At 63.5% G+C, this 24791-nt stretch overlaps 1 protein-coding gene across 1 annotated transcript in view; it reads right to left on the reverse strand.

Annotated features, from left to right (window-relative positions):
* The window catches only part of LOC117645981 (serine/threonine-protein kinase 17A-like), a 43109-nt gene that overhangs the window by 4577 nt on the left and 13741 nt on the right, over positions 1–24791 (reverse strand). The window lies entirely within an intron of this gene.

The raw sequence follows: 24791 nt of genomic DNA on the forward strand, positions 1-24791 counted from the left end.
ATTTCGGATTCGCGCGTCTGTCGGCAGTCGGCACGCACGATGCGCTCCGCCTGCGCTGGGCTGTGCCGGGTCTGAGCTGAACTTGGACTTGGCCGTCGCGCTCGCTGCCGAAGCGGCGGCCGAAGCGGCGGCCGCGACCGCCCTTGAGGCCGAAACAAAGGCCTCGCCGAAGCCAAGCCGTGCGGGCAAGGGGGCCGCCGTGGAGGCAGGCCGTCCCGTCGAACAGGCGGGTGCGCCGGGCTTGCCCATTGCCTAGGCGCTCCCTTGCCAGGCGATTGCCAGGGCCGCCTTGCCGCCTCCACGCCGCGGCCGTCCCGTCCCGTCCCGTTGTCCCCGGGGCCAGGCCGTCTCGCTAACAGGGTCAACTCGGGCGCCTAAAAAAGCACTCCTTTCATTGCGGCTCCTCTTTTTTCGGCATGTGCGCGTCATGCCCGGTGCAGGCCGGCCAGCCAACGACCTTCTTCCGCGACTCGGCTCGCGGCCCTCTCGGCTCGGTTCTCTCGGCGCGACATTGTTTGCATTTCGCAAGGGGCGTCGCGACAGCTCCTCTCCCGCCCCGCCCCGCCACGCCACGCCGAGGCATTTCAGAGAGGCACTCCGCGCCGCCAAGTCGCGACTTGGACTTCCGCGGTGGCGGCGCGGTGGCGGCGCGGTGGCGGCGCCGCACAGCGCACAGCCGGAGCCGCCCGGGCGACGCCCAGCACGTCGGCGACGTCGACAGACGCCCCCCGCGGTCCCCCGCCGAGGCGCCACCGCCACCACTCGCGGACCCTCAGCAGCCCAAGGCGAGGGAAATTATCGCAAACCACGGGCAAACAGACTGGCGAGGGCATCAAGGACCGAGCCTTGCTTTCGTGCTAAGTTTGGCATGCACGCAAACACACACACAAAAGTGCCCTCTCTGCAAACACTTCTTGTGTCCCGTGAGGTGAGAAGGCGCTGAAGCGAGTGCATTTACACACACACGCACACACACGCACACACACACACACGCACGCACGCATACACAAACGCGCGCGCGGGGGGATATATGGGCGACGTTGAGGTGAGGCAGCCGCACTCAGATGTAGCAAGACGACGCAGTGTGCGAGAGAGACGCAGACGGAACAGATAGCATCATTTGTTTCCGTCGTGTTGAGGGAGAGGAAAAGGGGGGGGAGGGGGGAACCGCTGGCGGCGGGACAAGGTGCGGCCTGTGGCCGGCACCGAGTCTTGATCCTATCCTATCCCGCAGCACTTGTTTGATTTCCTCGGCAGGAAAATCACCGGGCCGCGCCGCTGCGCCGTCCTACTTTCCAGGCCGGCCCTGTCCGGACAGCAGCCAGCCTGCAGCCAGCCACCCAGCGACGCGGTACCCAGGAAGCTGGCACGGGCACGGGCTTCACAGAGTGTCTCAACGCAGGACAGACTGAATTAACTTGTCTCCTTTTCGTCCAGGCCTTGTGCCGCACGCACACGGACGCGCGTGCAGACACATATCCCCCCTCCCCCCAAAGCAAGCCGACTGCCTGCCCAGCCCAGCCTAGCCCGGCAGCACCTGCGGTAGCGTGCGGGAGCCAGGTTCAAAAGTCGGCGCTTTTTCATCCCCGTCTGTCCCTTTACGCTTTTTTCCCCTTCCCCTTTTCACTTAGCGGCGCTTGGCAGCAGGCGGCAGGCAGGCAGGCTCGGCTTGTGGCACCCGCACCCGGGCCTATCCCATGCACGCCCGTTGTCCGTCGCGAGGCGCGGCGCCACGGCGCGGGCCGAGCCAGCTCACAAGAGGGGCTTTCCCTTCAACCGCGAGACGACGACGACGACCGCGACGACCTGACCAGGCGGACCCGCCTCGGCCGCAAAACGCGGAGCACAACAACTCGCAGCCACAACAACGCACAGCCGAGTCCTTTCGTGGCGGCAGCGCCCTCGCGGACAAATGGTTACAACACACCGACGCACGCACGCACGCCCCACAGTGGGCCAGAAGACCGGTGGAGGCGGCCAAAACTCTAGACGCGTTTTGAGCTCCAGAGTCGCTACATGGGACTCGAACCGAACGTGTGACCCCACCAATGGATTCCTCGTTCGGAGAGCAATCCATTGGTGGGGTCACACGTCCGGTTCGAGTCCCCTTTAGCGACTCTGGAGGTCAAAACGCGTCTAGAGTTTTGGCCGCCTCCAACGGCTTCTGGCCCACTGTGCGCCCGCACGGCCGAATGACAAAATGGGCGAGCGAGGCGCATCTCGACAGGCAACACTAGACCGGGACTATTTTTTTTTTTCTGCTACCCGGTTCCTTTCTTAAGTGGCCGCCGCGCCATCGATACCTTTTGCATAAGCCGCTCGCGCTGCGGATCGAGAGGAAACGCCTTCGTTACTGAACCATTTGTCCAAAACGTGCGGCAAACTGTCACATCCCCGAGCAAGCCGAGCCGGCCGCGAGCACCGCAAGCCTGGCTGCAGAGCGCAGCGCGCCAGAGGGAAGGGGGCGGAGGGGAGGGGAGGGGAGGGGAGGGGGCGAAGGTAAGGAATTTCACTGTCTATTTCTATTCCTCCCGGCACGGTGCGCAGGCTGCGCTGCCCGGTGCGGGGCGGAGTGGGGCGGGGGCTGCATGTCTGCGGTCCGGTACGGTCACCCGCGGGCCCGGTGCCGGTGCTCGGCCTCGGCGCGGTCGTCACATCGCCGTCGTCGTGCCGTTCCTTTTAACTAATGCCAATTCCACAACGTGGCCACCAGGCCAGCCCGGCCCGGCCCAGCCCAGCCCAGCACAGGCCTCCCAAGACGATGCGGGCACCGAAAAGTTCAAGAGGCCGGGGCAGGCCGTGGCGGGGCACCAAGGCACGACGACGGGCCGACTTCATAAAAACGACGCGGCCCAGTCGCATGGGGGGGGGAGGGGGGACTTTGCAATAATAATGATAAAGGCACGTGGTGGAGCCATCCAGTTCGCCGCTCCGCCGCGCCCGCCAGCGCCATCGGGCGGCCGAAACCAAAAGGACGAGACGCGTCCACAGACACTGAAACGGTTTTAGCGGAACGGGCGGCAAAAAAACGTCAACGTCGTCCGTCCGGTTGACGGATTGACGGGCCAGTGTCCAGCCTGAGGCCGCGTCGCCGCGTCGCCGTCCCACCGCGTGACTCACTCGACTCCAGCAGACTCATTCCGAGTGTCCCCGTCTCCCTCGCACCCATACACGACGCCCTGTGTGTCCGAGAGAGACAGAAAAGCGCCTCTCGGGGTCAGTCTGCCGGACGACGTCGCGGGTCGCCTCCCAGACTCCCAGGCAGTTCCACTGCTCCCCCGAGGCCCGCCCAGCGTGCAGCCCGCTCCGTCGTGCGAATAGTGCCAACCTCCGGCAGATAAATACGGCGACACCCGCAGTCGGCGAGGTGGCGGTCGGGCCCTGTCACAGCAAAGCCGCTTAGCCGAGGGCGCCTGGGCGGCGCGGCGCGGCACGCCGGCCAGGTCGCCGCCAACCCGTCCAGGACTCGGTCCAGGACCGCACCGCCGGCCGGCCGGCCCCATTCATCGCTCCCACATAACTCAACGGCAACGGCCACTTAAGCCGCGAGGACCGCGAGGCCGACAAGAGGGACGACACCGAGGAGACGGGGAAAAGAAAACAAAAGACGACACGGCTGCGCCGGGAGTGTTGTTTAAGCCATCCAGCCGAGCGTCCAGGCCGTCCAGGCGGTGCCCTATGGCGCCAAACGAGCGGACTGGCTCTGCGGGGAAGGACGTCCACCGTCCGTCCGTCTGTCTGGCCGTCTGTCTGGCCGTCTGTCTGGCCGTCCGCTGCATCGGCTGCCTTGGCAAGGACGAGCTCGGGCGGCGCGTCGCGGAAGCAGAGTGGCGCCAGCGTCGCCAGCGTGCGTGGGTCGCGGTATTTCGGCTCGGGCTTCACAAAAGCTCGGCAAAAATTTTTATTTCGGAAGCACAACGCGAGGAGTCAGCTCCAGCTTCCGCGCGCAGTGTCCGCCCGGCACGCGGCGCACGCGGCCCCCGGTGTCTACTCGCCGGCGCCCCAAAGGGGTCCCACAGGGATCCCAAAGGGGTCCCGAAGGGGTCCCGAAGGGGCTCCCCCGCCCCCTAACGCACGGCACAAGTCTGCGGCATGACTCACGCGGCGAGCATCTTGCCCGTTTCCCCCTTCCCTGCGACACACGCTGCAACCGGCGGGCTGCACGGGCTGCACCAGGAAAGCAGCCGGCATGGTGGCAATGACATGGATCCCCCCCCCCTCCCTCGCGGCGCCGCGTGCTTGCGTGCGCCCACCGTCAAAGCGGAACGCACGCGAGCACGCTGCAACGCTGCTGCAGCGGCGGCCAAACGCGATGCTGAGCAGTTCGCGCCTCGCGGCCCGGAGGAAAAAAGACCCCGCTGCAGACGCGGTGTAAAACTTGACCCCGCCAGACCCATTAACGCGGCCTGGCGTTCGTTCCCGGCGGTGCTGGCAAACTTTTCGGTGCTCCCGCTCTACATCAAGCCGGGCCTCGCGGTGCACCGCCGCCAGCTGACGGCGGCGTCGCGCCCCCGTCTCCGCCCAGGGCCGGGGGCGGCCGGAGGGGGGCGGGCGGGGGGCGGCACGACTGCCTGCCAGGAAGACCTATCCCAACCGGTTCGGGCGCGCGAGGGCCGAGGTCCACGCCGTCAAAACACGCCGCCGACTCGAGCATCCCGGCCTGCAACGCCTGCCGCCGGCCCGTCGGCCCTACGCCGTCGCCATCGCGATCCCAATAAACAAGCCGCCAAATTTCACTTTCTTGGCGCTGCAGTCAGTCGGCTGCAGCCGAGCCGCCCCGCCCCCTTTCCCCGGTCGCTCGCTCCGGCCCCGCCAACGCCGCGGACACCGCGAGGACGAAGCCGGTCACCACGGCCTCCGCGCCGCCGCTGCAGCGCCAGCAGAGGACACTCGACCTGCTTCAACGCGCCCGTACGTGGCCCGCCTCGGCTCGGCCCGTATAATGCTGCCAGTCAATGGCTGTCCGAGGCCGGCCGGGCTGTGCCGGCGGGGCTGTGCCGGCGGGGCTGTGCCGGCCGACACACATTCGCTCGGCCCGACGTGCGGGTCTGCTGGACGGACGGGCCGCGCGGCAGTGGCGCTGCAGTGGCGCTGCAGTGGCGGCGCGCGGCGAGGACTCGGGATAAGCAGCGGCCAAGACTCGTTCTCGAAAGTACTTGTCACGCGAGGGGGCCCGCAGGCCGCGGGCCGCAGGGGCGAGGGAGAAAGGCTGCCCCCACCGGGGGCCCCGCGCCCCGCAAGGGCCCCGCAAGGGCCCCGCCAGGGCCCCGCAATGCTCCGGCCCAGCCGCCGCAAGGCCTTCCTCCAGCGCCTCGTCGAATCAAAAGCCATCGGAAAACTTGGCGCGAGGTAAACGCTGGTGCACTGGCCGCTTTTCCGTGACGCAACAAGACGCGAAACGCGAACCTCTCGCCGAGTGGCCGGGGCCAAGGCGCTGGGGACGGGCCCGCGCACGCTCGCCGCCGCCTCGCCGACGGCCACTCCACTGCAACGAGACTGGAGTGCCGCCCCCGCGCTCCAGGAGCCAGCCACCAGGGGGCCTAAAGGGGTGCTGGACGACGGCGAGCTCCGCGGTGGCAAAGCAACCACGCCATAAGCTAGAGTCGAGGAGGGCGGCACGCTCGCATGCAAAAAGAGTGCCTCCCTGGGGCTGCCGCGCATTTCAAAGAGCTGCTGGCTCCTCGTCGTCGCGACGCGCTTCAAGCACGACTTTCCATCTGAGTGCCGCCTGCACTATTTGCTTGCTGCTCCGGTTAGGACGAGCGCGCGGCGTGCCTTCCAGTGGCGTGCACTCCAGTGCCGTGCACGGCGGCGTCGGGTAAGGCCAGGCCAGGCCAGGCCGGGCAAGGCGAGCCAAGCCGGCACGCTTTGAACCGCAGACAATGACTCGTCGGGCGCACGCCGCACAGCGCACGGCACTGTAGGGCCGTGCACCACGAGGCACCGCCAGGCAACGCGGAGCGGCACAGAACCTAATTACTGCGCGAAACGAGCGCAGATTAACAACGTGCCAGCCTCATTACCCCAGCCAGCAATGTAATGCAAATCAAGCGCAAGACAAACGTCGCTGAAACGAGAAAAGACTACAAAAATTCCCGCCGCGAAACGCAAAAAAAAAAAAAAAAAACCGTATGCGGCAAATCAAAAACCGTATGAGGCAGACCAAAAGCCGTATAAAGCAAACAAAAAACCGTATGCGGCAAATCAAAAACCGTATGAGGCAGACCAAAAGCCGTATAAAGCAAACAAAAAACCGTATGCGGCAAATCAAAAACCGTAAGAGGCAGACCAAAAGCTGTATAAAGCAAACAAAAAACCGTATGCGGCAAATCAAAAACCGTATGAGGCAGACCAAAAGCCGTATAAAGCAAACAAAAAACCGTATGCGGCAAATCAAAAACCGTATGAGGCAGACCACAAGCCGTATAAAGCAAACAAAAAACCGTATGAGGCAAATCAAAAACCGTATGAGGCAGACCAAAAGCCGTATAAAGCAAACAAAAAACCGTATGCGGCAAATCAAAAACCGTATGAGGCAGACCAAAAGCCGTATAAAGCAAACAAAAAACCGTATGAGGCAAATCAAAAACCGTATGAGGCAGACCAAAAGCCGTATAAGGCAAACAAAAAACCGTATGAGGCAAATCAAAAACCGTATGAGGCAGACCAAAAGCCGTATAAGGCAAACAAAAAACCGTATGAGGCAAATCAAAAACCGTATGAGGCAGACCAAAAGCCGTATAAGGCAAACAAAAAACCGTATGAGGCAAATCAAAAACCGAATGAGGCAGACCAAAAGCCGTATAAGGCAAACAAAAAACCGTATGAGGCAAATCAAAAACCGTATGAGGCAGACCAAAAGCCGTATAAAGCAAACAAAAAACCGTATGAGGCAAATCAAAAACCGTATGAGGCAGACCAAAAGCCGTATAAGGCAAACAAAAAACCGTATGCGGCAAATCAAAAACCGTATGAGGCAGACCAAAAGCCGTATAAGGCAAACAAAAAACCCTTTGCGGCAAATCAAAAACCGTATGAGGCAGACCAAAAGCCGTATAAGGCAAACAAAAAACCGTATGAGGCAAATCAAAAACCGTATGAGGCAGACCAAAAGCCGTATAAGGCAAACAAAAAACCGTATGCGGCAAATCAAAAACCGTATGAGGCAGACCAAAAGCCGTATAAGGCAAACAAAAAACCCTTTGCGGCAAATCAAAAACCGTATGAGGCAGACCAAAAGCCGTATAAGGCAAACAAAAAACCGTATGCGGCAAATCAAAAACCGTATGAGGCAGACCAAAAGCCGTATAAGGCAAACAAAAAACCGTATGAGGCAAATCAAAAACCGTATGAGGCAAATCAAAAACCGTATGAGGCAGACCAAAAGCCGTATAAGGCAAACAAAAAACCGTATGAGGCAAATCAAAAACCGTATGAGGCAGACCAAAAGCCGTATAAGGCAAACAAAAAACCGTTGCGGCAAATCAAAAACCGTATGAGGCAGACCAAAAGCCGTATAAGGCAAACAAAAAACCCTTTGCGGCAAATCAAAAACCGTATGAGGCAGACCAAAAGCCGTATAAGGCAAACAAAAAACCCTTTGCGGCAAATCAAAAACCGTATGAGGCAGACCAAAAGCCGTATAAGGCAAACAAAAAACCTTGGGCAAATCAAAAACCGTATGAGGCAGACCAAAAGCCGTATAAGGCAAACAAAAAACCGTATGAGGCAAATCAAAAACCGTATGAGGCAGACCAAAAGCCGTATAAGGCAAACAAAAAACCGTATGAGGCAAATCAAAAACCGTATGAGGCAGACCAAAAGCCGTATAAGGCAAACAAAAAACCGTATGAGGCAAATCAAAAACCGTATGAGGCAGACCAAAAGCCGTATAAGGCAAACAAAAAACCGTATGAGGCAAATCAAAAACCGTATGAGGCAGACCAAAAGCCGTATAAGGCAAACAAAAAACCGTATGCGGCAAATCAAAAACCGTATGAGGCAGACCAAAAGCCGTATAAGGCAAACAAAAAACCGTATGAGGCAAATCAAAAACCGTATGAGGCAGACCAAAAGCCGTATAAGGCAAACAAAAAACCGTATGCGGCAAATCAAAAACCGTATGAGGCAGACCAAAAGCCGTATAAGGCAAACAAAAAACCTTTGCGGCAAATCAAAAACCGTATGAGGCAGACCAAAAGCCGTATAAAGCAAACAAAAAACCGTATGCGGCAAATCAAAAACCGTATGAGGCAGACCAAAAGCCGTATAAAGCAAACAAAAAACCTTATGCGGCAAATCAAAAACCGTATGAGGCAGAACAAAAGCCGTATAAAGCAAACAAAAAACCGTATGCGGCAAATCAAAAACCGTATGAGGCAGACCAAAAGCCGTATAAAGCAAACAAAAAACCGTATGCGGCAAATCAAAAACCGTATGAGGCAGACCAAAAGCCGTATAAGGCAAACAAAAAACCGTATGAGGCAAATCAAAAACCGTATGAGGCAGACCAAAAGCCGTATAAGGCAAACAAAAAACCGTATGCGGCAAATCAAAAACCGTATGAGGCAGACCAAAAGCCGTATAAGGCAAACAAAAAACCCTTTGCGGCAAATCAAAAACCGTATGAGGCAGACCAAAAGCCGTATAAAGCAAACAAAAAACCGTATGCGGCAAATCAAAAACCGTATGAGGCAGACCAAAAGCCGTATAAAGCAAACAAAAAACCTTATGCGGCAAATCAAAAACCGTATGAGGCAGAACAAAAGCCGTATAAAGCAAACAAAAAACCGTATGCGGCAAATCAAAAACCGTATGAGGCAGACCAAAAGCCGTATAAAGCAAACAAAAAACCGTATGCGGCAAATCAAAAACCGTATGAGGCAGACCAAAAGCCGTATAAAGCAAACAAAAAACCGTATGCGGCAAATCAAAAACCGTATGAGGCAGACCAAAAGCCGTATAAAGCAAACAAAAAACCGTATGCGGCAAATCAAAAACCGTATGAGGCAGACCAAAAGCCGTATAAAGCAAACAAAAAACCTTATGCGGCAAATCAAAAACCGTATGAGGCAGAACAAAAGCCGTATAAAGCAAACAAAAAACCGTATGCGGCAAATAAAAAACCGTATGAGGCAGACCAAAAGCCGTACACGGCAAACAAAAAACCGTATGCGGCAAATCAAAAACCGTATGAGGCAGACCAAAAGCCGTACACGGCAAACAAAAAACCCTTTGCGGCAAATCAAAAACCGTATGAGGCAGACCAAAAGCCGTAGAAGGCAAACAAAAAACCGTATGAGGCAAATCAAAAACCGTATGAGGCAGACCAAAAGCCGTATAAGGCAAACAAAAAACCGTATGAGGCAAATCAAAAACCGTATGAGGCAGACCAAAAGCCGTATAAGGCAAACAAAAAACCGTATGAGGCAAATCAAAAACCGTATGAGGCAGACCAAAAGCCGTATAAGGCAAACAAAAAACCGTATGCGGCAAATCAAAAACCGTATGAGGCAGACCAAAAGCCGTACACGGCAAACAAAAAACAGGCAACGGGCGAGGCGCGCACCGGGGAAAGATGAAAAAGGCAATGTGCACCACGTCCGTGCACCACGTCGGGCAGTCTGGCAGACTGGCAGACAAACGGCAGCACCGCGCGATAGCCGCCGGGGCCGCCAGCGCCAGCAGCAGCCAGGACCGCTTTCGGCCACGCGGCCTTTCGGCGCCGCGACCCGCAAGCTCCTTCGTCCTGCCTGCCTTCCTTCCGGTAGGGGCCGGGGGTGGAGCAGCTCAGCCCACCAAGGCCTGCGCGCTGCGCGCCGGCGGCGCGGCGTCCACCTCCACGCGAGGCAGCGGCCAGGCAGGCAGGCCGGCCGGCCCCGCCCACACGCAGCCTTGTGGTGCAGCGGGGCCGCGGGGCCTAACTGGGTTGAGGACAGGTACCGGTACCGCGTCGTGCGTGGGCGCGGGGCGGCGCGGCCAACATGCATGCGGTCTTGACCGCGTCCACGCCGTGCCGTGCCTGCCGTGCCGGCCGCTGCTGATACCCAATTTCAGATAGCGGCCGTCAGTCCGTCCCGTCGCGCCGTCCGTCATTCGGGCGGGCGCGGCTGCGCGGCGGGCCAGCCGATAGCGTGCATGCGCTAGGCCCGCGTACGCGCCACGCGGGTCAAGGCCACGTCCAAGTCTCGCGGCCGCCGCGTCCACCGCGTATCGCGTCGGCGACCTAGAGAGTGGCGGCCTACAGAGGGGCGTGGCGGCGCACGCGGCCTTGAGATAGCGTCCTGCAGCACGCACGCGCATCCGTCCGCACGCAGCACGCTCGGCACGCTGCGGCGAGCGCGCCCCGATGAGTGTCATCAGCCAGCTGGGCCTCCGAGACCAACCGGCCGCCACGCCCGCCAGCCTCGTTGATACTGACAAGCCGCAGGCACCGAAGGCACCGAAGGCACCGAAGGCCCCGAAGGCCGGGGCGGGGAGCGGGCGGCGCGACAGTCCAGCGCGGCAATATCGATACGTCACGCTGTCACGTCACACGGCGAAAAGGTTGCGATTGCCAACCTTCGCTGTCGGCGAGACTCGAGACTCTCGGACACCGGAGGCCGCGGCAGGCGGGGCGGGGCGGGGCGGGGCGGGGCGAGCGCCCGGCGGGGTAGGCAGGCCCGTTGCGCGGCGCTGCGCTCGGTCACGACGCGTTGCCTACACCGCCATTACCATTACCATTACCATTACGGGCTAGACCACACATGATCGTATGCCGTTTCGGGCCCGACACAAGCTCGCCTGCACTGCAAAACGAGACGCGGCCGTAGGCGTTCCAGCCGTGACGAGCACCAACCCTTCACTCCGGCCACTCCGAGGCCTGCCTCTCGGCGTTCGTGTCGTCGCCTCGTCGGCCCGCGTGCCCCGAGCACACCACGCCACCACACCGCAGAATGAAATGGAACCAGACCACGGCCGCGCCAAAACGTCCTCCGCAGCGCACAGCAACACTTTATGCAGTGGCACACCGACCTCCCTGGACTAGAAGCTAGAAGTCACCCCGGCCCGGCCTGCAGCCTGCGCCACACTGCCAAAAACATTTCGCCACACTTTCTTGCGCCGCCTCCGGGCACGAACACATGACACCCCGACGACCGCAAAGAAAAGAGAGAGGGAGAAAAGGCTCCAACAACAACAACGTGTCACCGCCTCCCCTCCGGCCCGGCCACCTCGGCCGTCGTCCTCCTTCCCTTTCCACCCCGCAGTCCGTCCGGCCGGCTCCGTTTTCCCAGTGGCGTGGCACCGTGGCCGCGCCGCATCGGTTGGCACGTACACGTCGTACGCGCGGCGCGGCGCAGCGCGGAGCGGACTGCACCGGGGCACGTGCTCCACGCAAACAAGTGCTGCATACTGACGTGCCCGAGCTCCAATGACACACAGACTCGGCCAGGCCAGGCCGCGCCACTTCACCTCATTTACCCCCGCAGATTGGACAAGCGAAAGCGGCGGAGCAGATAGAGACGGGGAATGGAGACAGAGTGGAAAACCGACAAAGAGAGTCTGACACGGCCGGAAACCTTGGGACCGCGGCGAGCCGCGAGCACACCCAGTCACAGAGTGGCCGAGTACCAGCGCGCACGGTGTGCCAGCCCCGAGTCCCAGAGCGCGCACGTACACTGCAACACGGCCGTGCGGCACGCGCCGCGCCGTTGCGACACCACAATCACTCCTGGTGCAATAACGGCGCGGGAAATGAACGACCCGGAGAGAGACAGAGAGAGAGACGCGAGGAGGGAGGGCATGAGGAGCAGACAATGGGTGGCAATGGTGTGCCCGAGCTAGATGTGGTTGGTTAGCCGAAAGGAAACCCAAAGTCGAGTCGGTGGAGTCCTTCCTGAGGTGACTTGAGACGGAGCCACACGCACACACACTCAGACTCGGGCGCGCGCGAGACAACACGCAGTTGCCAGCGCCAAAGTTCGGGCGGCGGTGTGGCGGTGTGGCGGTGCGGCACGGCGGCGTCCAGGTGGGCGGCCCCGCATTCCATAGCTCACTACTTTGGTACGGACGCGCCGCGCCGCGCCCGCAGTGACATCAGTCACTCATTACGACGGGCCGAGCAGTCTCGCCACCCGCCATTCGCCCGGCGTCGGCCCAGCAAAAAATAACAAGACTTCAAAATTCTGGGTTCTTGTCCGCTCCTACCCCCCCCCCCCAAGGATTCGAGCTTTACAAGTAGGCAGAAAAGTAAGAAAACCAAACCGATCCCGGAAAAAAATGGTGCGGATAGAAAATGAAAACTCCGCAAACTAGCATAGTGTCCTGGCTTTGGCAGCAGTTTCGGTGCGACGCGGCGCCGGCGCCAGCGGGGCGGGCGACGCCTGGGCGACGCGACACGACGCGCGGGGCCGCGCCAAGCCGCGCCTCGCGCCAGGCCAGCCGCTGCACTTGCCACGCATTACCCACAAACCCCGATTTAAACCGACAATGAGGGCACCTGGCTGCCTTCGCGTCGCCTTCGGGCTGCCTTCAGGCCAACCTGCCGCACTGCAGTGTGCTGGGCAAGGGCGGCGCCGGGACAACTCTCCTCGCCTCGCACTTCATAATTCAAATCTCTGGCCTCGACTCGTCCCGACTCGTCCCGCCGCGGTGGCGCCGCGGTGCCGCCGCGGTGCCGCGCCGCGGGCTGCAGCTGCGACGCACCGCCAGGCGGGAGGGGAGGGGGGAGAAGGGGGGGGGGGGCGGGGGGACGCAGGTGCGACGTGCAGTATAGTGTGTTTCCTGGTGCGTGCGGCGGAGCCACACCGACTCACGCACACACGCCCAGAAAGAAATGGCACTCGCGGCGTGTTTACACGCGTGTGCCCGTGTCTTTGTGTGTGTAACCCACTTCGGCCGGCTGAATCTCAATGCAAGCGAGCAGACGGCGACTCCTTCGAGGAGAACGGCCCCGCGTAAAACAGCTGATTGAAAAGAACGGAAACAATTCGATGACAAAAAAGCGACGCGGTCGTCCGGAGCGTCCTGCCTGCCCGCCGCGCCGTCGTTAGGCTAATTATCAAACTAATTAGGGACGGTCACCGCATTCCCGCGAGCAGGGCGGGGCGGGGCGGGGCGGGGCCACCGAGGACCGCGACGTGCCAATACACCGCGCCGCCGGGAGGACAAGCGTTCGACGATGCGTCGCGAGGGGCGGGGCGGGGCGGGGCGGGGCGGGGCGGGGCGGGCGGGGCGGGGCGGGGCGCGGACCGAGTTATGCAGCGCGCGCCGCCACGGTCACGGGCACTCAACAAACCAACAGCTGCAGCTCTGCAGCGCCGGCCAGGCCATTCCTGGGCCAGAAATAGAGAGTAAAAGTCCGGCCGGGCGAGCCGCGCGCCGCGAACCACGCACGCAGGTAAGGACAGCCTGCGGCCCGCGGCTTCCCGGCAAGCCTAGGCAAGCCCCCAGCGCGGCGTCGCGTGACACATTCTGCGAGCAACGTGCACGGAGGGGCACACGTTTTATTACGAAAACCTCAATTTCGGCCGCGATTTTGACTACTTTTTTTTCGCGCATGCGTCGCGGTGCCGCGGCTCCGCAGACTCTCGGCGCGGCGCCACCACACTGCAACGACTGCAACAGGCCGGCAGGTGAGGCGATGCGAGTCACATTCCTGGCGCGTCTGGCGCCACGCCGCCCACCCCAGTGGGCTGCAGGCCGCGAGGCTGTGTGAGTCTGTGTGTGCGTGTGCAAGACCACCTCGGTGAGAGAGTGGGGCCCGGCCCGGCCCGGCCCAGCCCAGTGCTGCCTTTTTAATTGGTCCGTAAATCTGTGCCGCTGTACATCGATCAGAGGTGCGCGCGGTGCGGTACCGACTCGGGGCTCGCCTTCAGTCCGTCGGCAGTGCACCGCGCTCGCAGTGCAGCGGTGCAGCGCACCTTGTTGCAGCCGCAGTCGCAGCCATTCCGATTAAAACGTGATCGGTATAAAGACGGACGCCGCCGGGCTGCGTTATCCAACAGCAAAGGTCGACTCACTCACACACACACACACATACACACACACACACGAGTGCACGCTACGACCGACCGACAGCCTCGCACGCGGTCGTTAGATCGCCATGCTCCAGAGAGGCCGAGGCTCACCTGCAACAGAGAGGGAGAAAAGTGGCGGTCAGTTTAGAGCGGCGGTAAAAGTAGCGAGACAAAAATAAAGGGCCCGTCAGAGTGAGAGAGAGAAGGGGCGAGCACGTGACTGAGCGTGACCAAATTAGGACGGGGTCTACACAATGGCCGTCAGTCAGGATACCGGCCGGCGGTTAGGAAGCCGTGTGACTGTGACGCCCCGGCGGGTTTGGCGGGCGTGGCGGGCTTGGCGGGCACGGCGACGCGGGGCCGGCCGCGTCGCTCAGCGCCCCCCAACGCCGACGCCGAGGTAAGGCGCCGACGCCGTTGGCGGATCGTCCCTAGAACCGCGGCACTGCCGCAACGAGACCCAGATCCCGCGTCGCCGTCGTGGAGTCTCCGTCGAAGCCAGCGAAGAGACAGGGAGCTTTGCCCCGCCGGAAACGAGACGCAGTCCTCCCAGTGCAGCGGCAGAGAGGCGGCAGCGCCAGCAGCGCCGCAAAGCGACTCCGCCGCCGACGCGGCCGCCATGGTGCACCGCGCCGAGGGCAACGGACTCGGCACCATTTCCGCCACGCGGCCGCCACACCATAATAACAATAAACTGACAAAATATTCCCGCGACGCCCCCAAACCACAATCAGCGACGCAGCGAACCGCAAGTCGCGGAAACGGCCGCACGCACGTCGTCGTGGTCGTGGTGGCCGCCACGCCGCCAGGCCGCCAGCCGCGACACGAGTTGTGGGTTTGTTGACGCGCACCCCCAGACCCGCGCCGCGCCGTAACTGTCCGCGCCGCCGTCCCATTCACAAAACTCGAGACTCGCGACAGAGAGGCTGGCTGGCGAGGAGCGAGGCTCCACGCATAATTGCGCACTTGTGGGGAGAGAGAAAGGGGGGAGGAAGGGGGCCTTACCCGTTTCCTTTTTGTCTCGACGGCGGCCGCGGAGGGAGGGGGCATGGAGGAGCGGGGAGGGGCATCGCGCGAAAACACAAAACACGCGGCGGCAACCGATAAAGTGTCTGCGGCGGCGAAAACAAACCCTCGGTGCACTTTACACGGGCGGCGAGGCCCGGCGAGGCCCGCGTCGTCCCCCTAATGCGTTTCGGGGACGCGGCGGGGAGGCGAGGGAACGGGGACGGGACGGGACGGGGAGGGCCAACGCGACAAACGCAAATCTGCTTCCTTATGGCGACGTTCGAGCTGGGAGACACGCCGCGGCGGGGAAGGTGGTTCACTGCCCACATAACGTACGTTCACACACACACACACACACACACACACACACACACACACACACACACACACACACACACACACACACACACACACACACACACATACCGGCGACACAAGGCGCCAGACTGAAAAAATATTATTGGCATGCCGCGACAGCTATCGGGGTCGTTTCACTCTGCATGTATACGCACAACGTGTTGTCAGCGCATGCTGCTAAAGCGTGCGTGCTGTACACTGTAGACTGCGTGTGTGCGCGCGCGCGTGCTGCGACATAGTAAAAGGGCTAAACGGATTGGCGCCGCCACGGGCACACAAGCAGAAAGTACACCGGAAAGAAAGAAAGATAAAACCAGCACGGCCGCGCTGGCGCGGGCTGGCGCGGGCTGGCGCCGGCCGGAGGGCTAGAGAGCTGCCACCGGTCCAACTCGGTTGCTACTTGCTGCGAGGTGGCGCCCCGCTTCACACAGGCGGCCCCTGGCTGCTGCCGCTCCTGCACACCGCGCACGCGGCAACACGAAGAGGCTCGGTGCACGACGCGCTGCACGCCATCCAGCGTCGCCCGTTCCGTTTTTCGAGCTCGGCGCCGAGACGCCGCCGCCGAGACGCGCGCCGGGTAAACACAGGTGTAAGACACGTGCACACATCAGCCCCCCCCCCCCTCCCCCCTTTTCCTGGCAGGGTAATGAAGACTCGGGCAAACCTAAGCCACCGCCCCACCGCACACACTCGCACACACTCACACTCTCACACACTCACACACCGTCGGGCCGCGCGTGCAAGACGCGCAGCCTCGCGAGAGATAAGGGGGCCGCGACGTGGGTTTCCACGGTTTCCACAAACGGGCGCCACGCCACTGTAGTGGAGCGGCCCGCGCAGGGGCGACACCACACTAGCTTCCCTCTCGGCGGCCGGAACTGCGCGCCGCCAGCCTGCAGCGTGCGCCTGCAGCGTGCGCCTGACGGCCAACGGGTTCCTGCAGCGGGGCCAGAGCCAGGGAAGGGAGCCAGGCTCAAAGCGAGTGCTTCAACTCGTTTTCCGACTCGTTACCTCGCGCGACGCGCGGCCTGCTCGATGCACCCAATCCATCCACCGCCAAGTCGCCCGCCCCGCCCCGCCCCGCCCCGCCCCGCCCCGCCCCCGCCCCGCCCCGCCCCGGGCGCGCGCGACCCAGTTCCTCCGGTAGCGGCCAGTGATTGGCGGCGTGCGGAGTGCTTCACTTTCGATGCGGCCCTGCCACGGCACGCGGCCCCGCGGCCCCGCTACTCGGCGCCGTCCGTCCGTCCGCGGCGACGCCACGACGGTCCGGTCGTTTGCGCGACCGCGCCGCGGCCCGGCGCAAAAATTGAATTTGGCCGTGCAGGCTGGTGGCGGTGTAGGGCTTGAAGCCGTTGGAACTGTGGCAGGGCTGCGCGGGCGGGCCCACCCGCGGCCCCGCGGCCACCCCCTAGTGGCTGCCTTCGGTCCTTCGGTTACTGGGTCAGGCCCCCGCCCGCCACCCCTCGGCTGCCAGCGGCCCCCGCGGCCCGGGCCAACCCCCCGGCCGAAACGGGGCCGACTGCCAGCCTCCCCCAGGCCAAACAAACTGGGCCCGGATGCAGGCAGCCAGGCAGGCAGGCAGGCGACCGCTCGGCCCGTGCGATGCCGTGGCGATGCCGTGGCGATGCCGTCCGCGATAGGTGCGCTGCTGCAGGCCGCTGCACTGCCCTCCACTCTAATTAGGGTCCAGTTAGCGGGCCGGTGACACCGCCCGCCCGCCAAGCCACCCGCCACCGAGACCACTTCCGCCAGCTGTCCAGGCACGCCGAGCCCAGCCCTGGGGTTATGTCCACCGTAACCCCGCCGCCGTGTCCGAGCGGCAGCGGGGCACCGCCGGCACCGAGACGCCCTGGACGGCCTGCGAGATGATGATAGCGGCGGGAGCATTATCCGCGCGGCCAGCCAGCCAGCCAGCCAGCCGCAGGCATAGTGAAATGCAACAGATAAAGTTGACCCGGCCGACGAGGAGCTTGGCAGCCACTGGCGTAACAATGGCACGACCGCAGCCACGCCACGCGGCGCATCGCGGATAAGACAGCAAAATCGGCGACCGGTCAGTCAGCGCGCGGCGGACGGACGCGGACGACGCGCGGCCAGCTGCCCCGTTGACCGTCTTTCGGGCAACTTTCATTTCAAAATGTCACGAGATAGCCTCGCCGCTTCGCACCGCACTCGCTCGCCGACCGCCGCATGCAGTCCGCCGCCGCGGAGCCGCGGAGGTGTGGGACAGGGATGGCGGCGAAGGCGGATAGGGAGCGCGGCGCAAGCAAGCAAGCAAGCAAATGCCCATCTTCAGAGCGGTCTCGCTGCATTATTTGGCTCGCCGCTCGCTCCAAGTGGAATCGGCCGGGCGGGTGAACGTCGCCCACTTCCTGGTGCCGTGCCGCCCTGCCCCGCCGCGCCCCGCATCGGCTTGGCGGCTTGGCGCCAGACCCAGGCCGCCGCTCTCTAGAAATTACAATCCCGGCCGGCCTGGCCACGGCCTGGCCGGACACGGCACTGGTACACTGGTGCACGGCGAGCGGCACCGCGGCCGCAGGGCTGCAGCTGCACGTGCACGGGCCAGAGCGGCCCGGGGACCGACCGGGGACCGCGGAGGTCGAAGGAATTCAAATCCGAAGCCTCACGCCGCCAAGGCCGCCGCCCGCCCCCGCCAGAGCTGCAGCACCGAGCCGACGGAAAAAACTAAAACATCGCGAAAAAGTGACCGACAGCGACGGCTAGAAATCGGGCGGGACTCTGGCGGCAGGTCCGGGGCCGCCGCTGTGCCGCTGTCGCCCGGCGCGACAGGCAGGTGGCGCGGATGGCATTGCAGATTCGGATTTGCAACTGAAGCAAACGGGGGCCGGCGGGGGGCCGGCGGGGGGGACGCGTTCGAACCCCGCCCTGTCACCGATCTCATCTATATGGAGGAGGCGAGGAGAGCGCGCCGGCCGAGTGGAGTGGTGTGTGCCGACCGAGTTTCTCCCTTCTGGGCTCCCCGTCGGCATCCTGGCGGCATCCTGGCGGCGCGGGTCGTCGCCTCTCCATGTCCACGTCCAGCAGGCGCCTCATTTATCTACGCGGCCGCGAGGGGCCTTACCCGAACCGTCAGGCCGAACAGCGCCAAATAGTCGCGCCCGCCTCGGCCACCGCGGCACGCCACGCCACGCCACGCCGCGACACGACACGGCATGGCACGCCACGGCTCATGCAAAATGCAAATCGACTGATGGCAGCCACCGGCCGGGCCGACAGGGCCGACCTGTCCTGGCCCGGTCTGACACAGAGGAATGCCGGGCTGCCAGCCCTGCCAGCCCGCCTGACGGCAGTCCGACGGGCAGCCCAGAGTGTCAACCGGGCGGTGGGTTTCAGCCGCCACACACACTAGGCGCCACCCATCCATTCAGCCAGTCCGTCCGTCCGACAGCCCTGCAGCAGGTTCCTCTGCCGCACGGCGGCGCTCTGCCTCTCTCGCACTAGTGGGGCGTCGCGTGGGGGCGAGAGACTCGGCGAGAGCCAGAGCGAAGAGCGACAACGCACGGTTCGGGGTCGCTCTGCATGCTGAGCCTGGCTGTGCCGCACGCGCGTGGCCTCGCAGCGCCTCGACACACTCACTCCATCTCTCTCTCGCTGACGCGCAGCGCGGCGCAGAGGAAGTGGCCCTGGCGGGGATTTACTGCCACGGGGTGATAATGGCGCGTCCTCTGACCCACTGCGCCGCACTGCGCCGCGGACTCGGCCCGGGCCACCTCGGCCACGGCGACATGTAGGGTCCAGCCAGGACGACCGCGTGGGACGACGACGACGACGGCGGCGGCGGCGGCGGCGGCGGGGAGGGGCACGGCGGCAAACAGTTTACGGAGCGCGCGCGGGGCGTTTAAAAATGCACTCAGCCCGGCGGCATTGCAACGCTGCAACTCTGGGGTGGGGCTCTCGCTTCGCGCTCGCTCGCTGCAAGCTTGCTCGCTGAATCCTGAATCCATTCCCACGGCATAACGCCCTGGGCATTAGAATAAACATGCCGCGAGTCGTGCCCCCCCCCCTCTCTCTCTTTGTCTAGTGTACCGCCCGCCGCACAGACGCACACTCATTTCTGCGCGCGATGGCGGCAGCTCCATTCCGAACAGTTGCCCTGTCCGTCTCTCTCGCACCGCCACTACACGCGACGTCCCATGACGAGTGCGAGAGAGACACTCTACTCTGGCACGGCGCGCTCTAATTGGCCAAAATCCTCCCCCAGTCCCTCCCTTCCGCCGCAACGGGCGCGACGACGGCGACGGCGGCGACGACGGCGTCCTGGATGGCGGCGCGGGACGTCCCCCGGAAGTGGCGGCCGCTCGCTAACCCTTATAGGGTGCTATTTACGGGCTTCCGGTGTCACGCGGCAGCGCGGCAGCGCGGCAGCCAGGCCCAACCAGGCGGGGCCCGGGGCAAGGGGCTCGACGCAAGGCTCGACGCGGCCCCCAATACACTCGACAGGGCACCCCGTCGCGGGATACGTACTCCCGCAGCTCGTCCGCGGCGGCTTTACTGGCAACTGGCAGAGTAGCGGGCAGCCGGTACGGCTTGCAAGCAAGGACCACGCGGCGGCAACGCGAGCAGCGTGCAGCCCATTTTTCTTGTCTCGATGCGGCCGCGCAGTCCCCACAGCCTGCCACAGATTGGCTGGGGCAGGGCAGGGCGCGGCACGGCACGGCGCATGCAGCCATGCAGCCGTCGGGTCACCTCCAGAGCCTCGCCTTCCCTTCCTTAGCGGCCTGCAGCCCGGCCGGCCAGCGCCGCCCCGCGCCGCCCGCGCCGCCCGCGCCGCCCCGCGCCGCCCCGCGCCCCGCGCTCCCTCCAGCAATTTGTTTTCGCTGCACCGCCCCCGCCCCGCCCCGCCCCGCCCCGCCCCGTGTCCGAGCGCGGCACCGCGGCGCAGCTCCCTGGCCTGGCGGCCTGGCTCGCGGCCAAGCTTCCGCCGGAAGTCGCTCCTTGCAAGCTGATAGGAGAATTGGAAAGGGGGAGGGGAGGGGGAGGGTCTACACGGCACAATGGACTTGCTGCAGCGACAGCAGCGTACTACACAGACATAGACATACACACACACACACACACACACACACACACAGAGGCACACACACAGTGGGAACCCAGCATAAGAGAGGCCCCGCCCCGCCCCGCCCCGCCCCGCCCCGCCCCGCCGGCCGCGCCTCTCGTGGCGTAAGCCCCTGGTAAGCCCCTAGTGCTGGAGAGCAGAGCCCTTTCGGCCTCTCGGTGCCTCTCGGCCTTTCGGCGGGGCGGTGCACGGCGGCGGCGCGGCGGTGACGCAAGCCCGGCACGACCCCCGTCACGCGGGGACCCCCTCGGCCCTCGTGGACCCCCTGACCAAGGACTCCACCCGCCAGAGGGCGTGGTGACGGTCATCGCCTCAAAACGATAATTTGAGTACCCTCCTCGCCGGCCGCTGCTTCAAAAAAGATAATGTTGTCAACGTCGGTGGTAACAATGTCCGACGTCGTCCTGGGAAACAGAAGCGAAAGTGGAAAGCCCTCGTCCGCGCCACACGATTCGGCAGGGGCGCAAACAACAGATTGCAGTCCCATTACGACCCCCCCCCTTTTCCCCAACTCAGGCACGACCCGCGACGCAAACCGCGAGTTCTAGTCGCTTCAACCAATAGCCCCCCCCCCCTCGAATCCTAATCAAGCCTCAAACTTCGGCTTCCGCCTCGCGTCCCGCTTTTGGCGCAAACCGCAGCAGGGGGCCGCCCGCAAAGCCCCCGCGGCCCGCGGCGCACGCACCGGAGAGACATTTCCCGCGACGGCGGGGAAATTCCCCTGCCGCCCCGCGGGGGCCGTGCCTTTCCGGCACACCCAGGCTGCCGCCGCCGCCGCGCACGCGGTTCTGGGTCAAAGAGTCCCCCGTCCGTCCGCGTTGGCCGCGTCCTCTCGCGTGCGATTTCGGCCGCCCGTCCGACTTTCTCATGGCCTGCATGGCGTGTGCATTCCGGCACGCCACCGCCCGCACCGGAGGGCCGCACCGGACCCGCACCGGACCCGCACCGCACCGAACACGACCCGCACGGCGCTTCCCAGGCATTACAATACGGCCACTTAGGCGGCCACTTCCGGCGCAGCGCCGCGCCGCGCGCCGCACCGCAGGCACCTGCCGCGGGCGGCGTACCCCGGGCCCCCGCAGCGTCGTGCCGCGTGCCGCGCGCCGCGCGCAGTGTGTTTCCTTACGTCCGTCGCCCCCCAGGCCCCAGGCCGGCCAGCAGCACGCCGTCAAGCTCACCCGCAACAACAAGAGGGTCTCGCAATCAGGGCTGCACTGCACGCCCTTCCTTGCCTTTCAATCGGCCGGCGACAAAGGCCCTTCGGGTCGCCCGCCGCGCTAGACGCGCTAGACGCGCTAGACCAGACGAGCGGCAAAACAATGAAGAAACGTCGCCGCGGTGACGAGGTTTTGTCACCCGGCGGTCACCCCGCCGTCACCCCGTCGCCCCGCAGACGGCCTTTGTCCGTCACGACGCGGACGCGACGCGACTGCGATATAAATCGGCAGGAACAGGCCGGTGGGTTGCGCCAGGACGCCGCCAGGACGCCGCCGACGGGGAGGGGCGGCAGTGAGGACAGCGACAACCTGGGAAACTGCCCTGGGTCAACAAGGCCAACCAAACCACGCGGAAAATCGGCCAAAATCAAAGGCCAAACTCGGCCAACACGCCGCGCACCTTCCAAGACGTAGACAGACTGCCGAACCGTTTCGGAGTTCGGAGCACCCAGCGACAACAACGGTCGAAGTGCTGCAGACCCATTTCGAGCGTCCTTTTCGTCGCTCTGTCTCTCTCGCTCCTGCACGGGACGCCCAGCGAGTGCGAGAGAGACAGAGCGAATCCGTCCGCTGCAGTCGGAGGCGGCGGGGCGTGTCCGAGCACACCGTGGAGGCCCCGACGGGACGGACGCCGCGGTGCGTCTCTCTCGCACTCGCAGGGCGAGCAGAGCGCGGCGTCGGGGTCCCGGTCGGGGTGCGAGAGAGACAGCGCGACTAAGGGCCTGGCGCAACAACGAGTTATTCCCCATTCATTCCCCTTGTCTGATTGCTGTCGGGCCGATCGCCTTATCAGTGTGGTGCCCCGACACGGCCGACACGGCCCTACACTACAATGGCTCAATGGACTCGTCCAGCCAGGCCGAGGCGTCCGGGCGAGGGAAAGGCCGCCGTCATTCACAACACTCTCCTTCGTCTTCTCCCAGTGCAGTGGGCCGGCCTCACAGTGCACCGCCTCGACGGCCGTCTCCGTTCGGAAGCGAGCCCGGTCGCGGACTCATCGCGCATTTGCATTAAATCACACAACGCCTGTCGGCGACTCCGGTAGACAAATCATAAAAACGCCGCAACAGTTTGACGACGACAATGCTCGGCTTGACTCGCCGACCGTGAAATACGGCCGGGCGTAAAAGCCGTTTATCGACGGGCGAAAAAAAAGATGATGATGCTGGTATTCGCCGCGGATGGCACGACGTCACAGCGAGAATTCCCGACGAAAGTTAAAAAATTAAAAGCGAGGAACTCGAACATTTTAATGACACCTGAAGATTATATAGGACCCCTGGAGCGCGAGAAGAGTCACACCAAGCCCAGCCCTGAGAAGCACGGCAAAAACGACCCGCAAAAACGAGGAAAACCCGTCGGGACGCACATCCGCCGCAAACGGGGCAAATTGACTCGTTATTCCCAAAATTGCCAAAATAAAAACAGAAAGACAAACGCAAACTTTATAATGATACGAAAGTGATCAGGCAGGATCCCCCGGCGGGCGGGCGGGCACTGAGGCTGCCTCCCACGAGGCGAGCATCGGCATCGCAGACACACTAATTGACCCCGAGCAAGCGGCAGGCAGCCAGCGAGCGGACCGACCAGCGATAATTACTTTCCGCGATTTCCCCCCAAAAGTCCCGCGTCTAATGGACGCGCGGATCGCTGTAATTTGGTCAACCCGTCCACCGCGCCGGACGCCAAACCTCGGCGCGGCTCGGCACGGCGCGGCTCGGCACGGCGCGGCGGCCCGCGGCCCCCACACGTACGCGCCCGGGCCGGACGGCCCACACCGACGAGGTAAACGCCCCGCGTTCGATCTCCGATCCACTCTCAAAACGATAATTAACCAGCGAGTCCGAAAGCAGCAGGCTTCCCGGGCTCTTCAGCTCGGCCGGGTCGCGCGCGCTAAGCCTTGGCTAGGCCTGCCGCTGGTTCCGACAGCCCTTTCCGTCGCTCCGTCTCTCTCGCACCTGCAGGCACCCCCACGGAACGCGCCGCGAGTGCGACAGAGACGGAGCGACGGAAACGACTCTCGCAATCAGTCTGCGGCCGATACCACTCGACGGCCGCGCCGAGTGGAGCGCCTGCCAATCTAGAGTGCCTCTCGAGGCCGCGCCGTTTTTCCGTTTTCCCGCTTTCCCAAGGGCTTTCCGCAGCCCACTCCGCGGCGAGGCGGGCAGGGCGGAGCAGGGTCACTCCTCCCGCCACTCATTTATTTACTCCGCTGGCTTCGCACTTCGCACCAAACACGCCCAAGCGCCCGCCGCTCGCAAAGGCTCATTCCAAACAGTGCTTTCGACGCTCGCTCTCTCTCTCTCCCCTTCTCTCTCGCACTCAAGGGGCGTTCGGGATGAGAAAGACAGAGTGATGAAGCACTGTTCAGAGTCAGTCCGCTGAAAAGCAAACCCGAGCGCGGGAGCCAAGGGCGGCAGATCAGTCACCCCCGTGGGATTCGCCGCCTGCTAGCCAGGCTGGCTGGCGGGCGGGCAGGCGGGCAGCAGCCGGTGGGCGACAGGGGATCACTTTTCAGTGCCGGGATCCGATTGCCGCGGTGTAGCCCTGGCTTCACAATGCTGGCGCGGCGCTGGCGCGGCGCTACCACCACACAGGTGCCCGGCCCTTGCCCGGCCCGTCCACCAAACGACGTAACGCCAACAGGCAGACTCCGAAGAGTCGTCTGGTGACAGAGTGACGAAACGGCAACAGCTCTGGGGCATCGCTGAGTTCTCCGCGACTGAGTTCAAGGAGCGCCTGGCGGCAGGCCGTCCCGCACCACGCGGCCGCGCGGCGGGCGTGCCTACCTGCCGGGCGGCGAGGCAAGGCGGCAAGGCGCGGCCGAAGGGCCTCCTTCCCGGCGGCCTCCTTTTGGGCGCGGACGTGCGACCGTCGGTCTGTCTCTCTCTCTCTCGGTCGTCCAAAGAGTGCGAACGAGACAGGCGATGCTGTTTGCAGTGCCTGCTGGGCCCCGCCGCCCCGCCGCCTCCACTGCTGCAAGGCTGGCAAGGCCACGGCGCCGCGGCGCCACGGCGCGCCACGCCTACGCGCTCCGAAACCGTCCGGGGGGGAAAGCACGCCTAGACGCTAGACGCGCCGCTGGACGCCAAGGAGACCGTCGCGCCTTCCCGCGAGCCTTTCCCGCGCGGG

The sequence above is a fragment of the Thrips palmi genome, unplaced genomic scaffold (genome assembly GCF_012932325.1).
Source record: "Thrips palmi isolate BJ-2018 unplaced genomic scaffold, TpBJ-2018v1 HiC_scaffold_19, whole genome shotgun sequence".
In the NCBI taxonomy this organism is placed as follows: Eukaryota; Metazoa; Arthropoda; class Insecta; order Thysanoptera; family Thripidae; genus Thrips; species Thrips palmi.